We start from the raw sequence: 1,903 nt of genomic DNA, 5'->3' as shown, positions 1-1,903 counted from the left end.
AGCTTTTAAAGAGTTTTTGTCATTTAGTCTCTGTATATAAGTATGGGTTTATACATTGTTTTTGTATTTCCTAATGACTTTTTTCATAGCATGCAGAAACAGCTTACAAAAATTCTGGTCAATTTCCTATTCAACAAAATCCTGTTATTTTCTTTCAGAACACAGATATACTTTATGTCTGTGTATCTGCAAATCCATGTTTACATTTCAGCTACCCAGTTTATCTCTAGTTCTGTATGTACATCTGAGTCCAACTGTCTAGATTTGTCTCCCTGTATGTTAATCAGGTACACTTAAGAATCTGAACATTCCTAAAACATACTGTTCCCCAGTTCCTTATTTCCTGTTTGTTCTGACTAGTACCTACAACGGGAGACATTCCCAAACCAGTGCCACATGGGTTTACAAGGGAAAAGAGTAAACACAAGAATTAGTAATATTTCCAGGGTTTGACCTTAACCCATCCACTAATGTCAAGTTTTGGAAATAACTAAACAAATATCTCCACTATTTTAAGTTTTAAAACAATTAAAAAGCATCTGCACATCAGTATCCAACTCACGTTTGTAGGCTGTCTCCCTGCTCATTTCTAATTCTCTCCACAAGTCCATGATCAAGGAAGGTCTATTTATACCAACTCAAGAATCCCTTTGCTCTCTCCAATGTGCACCAGTACACACTGGCCTGGCATTTTAGGCCTAGTTTTTCCTCCTCTATCAACCTTGGTCAAAGACTCCATGGGATCATATACAGCTCTGAAAAATTCCCATGCTTAAATAGCAGTATGAATCCTCTCTGGAAATACTGACATTTGTATATGCCTCTCTAAAACTCAGTTCATTAAGGAAACATTCTAATATCTATTTTCAGTTCCACCACTAAGATGACCAAGTCAAACTAGATCTTCTAGCACCTCCTTTTGTGCTGTCAAAGAATAAAATGTGATTCACCAGGATGTGAAGAGAAGAGAAAGGATAATAGCAGGTCTAGATTCCCATTCTCTCCCTCATTAAGGATACTCTGCCTCCAGGAATATCCACCAGACTTTTTGTTCCCCACGAACTCCAGTATACGATTCTCACTACCTTTAAAGGGTTAAGAGGAAAGACCTCCCAGCACCTTTCATTTCACTTTGTTCCTGGAGACCTCAAATATTAGCTGTTCAACAATGCACACTGGCCCCACCTGCACAAGTCCCCCAACCCACCAACCTTCTTCTTCTTCCCTTTCTTCAGCCACAGGGGCTCTAATTCTGTCTAGAGTGATGTGTCACAGGTGCACCAATAATACCCTGAAGGGCCCAGAGAATTTCCAACAAGCTGTGTAATTCCTTGACCTGGAGAAAACTTACTAATTAACTCAGGCCTACTGGTGACAGGGCCTCAAAGGACAGTGCAGGGGATCTCAAGCCCCAGAATGGAAGAAAATACTCATTACCTACTTCCAATCTCAAGCAATCCTGATGAATGACAGCCTGTAACTACAAAATATAGACCAGCCTTGGAAAGAAATGGGACCACACTAATCCTGGCCAACTGCAGCCCTAGTCAAAGAGGTGAAACACCTATGTAAAATAAATAGGAATACTGCAAACCCAGACCAGGTAAATGTCTAATGGAGTGAAAAATGTCAAGAACTAAAGTATTATTCGAATCTCTAAGTATAGAAGCCTGTAGTTAATCTCCCAGCATTTAAATGCCCTCTACAAAAAAATTATGTGACAATTACCTGACTACACTAATCAAACATCCCCAGTATGAATTTTCAGAAGCACAGAACTGTCAGATGATCAGAAACACTCATATATGTCTGTGTTGGCTACTGACAACAAGTTCTGGAGTGAGACTATTTCTTAACTTTTCTCTTAAGCCAAGAAGCTTCATCGGGAAACAAACCAGTAAGT

General features: G+C 39.4%; 1 protein-coding gene across 1 annotated transcript in view; it reads right to left on the bottom strand.

Moving 5' to 3' along the window:
• The window catches only part of LOC102889132 (BCL-6 corepressor), a 39,565-nt gene that overhangs the window by 35,441 nt on the left and 2,221 nt on the right, over positions 1-1,903 (bottom strand). The window lies entirely within an intron of this gene.

Source organism: Pteropus alecto, unplaced genomic scaffold (assembly GCF_000325575.1).
Source record: "Pteropus alecto unplaced genomic scaffold, ASM32557v1 scaffold453, whole genome shotgun sequence".
Taxonomy (NCBI): Eukaryota; Metazoa; Chordata; class Mammalia; order Chiroptera; family Pteropodidae; genus Pteropus; species Pteropus alecto.
The sequence above is the reverse complement of the archived record's forward strand: the minus strand, read 5'-3'. Positions and strand labels throughout refer to the sequence as shown.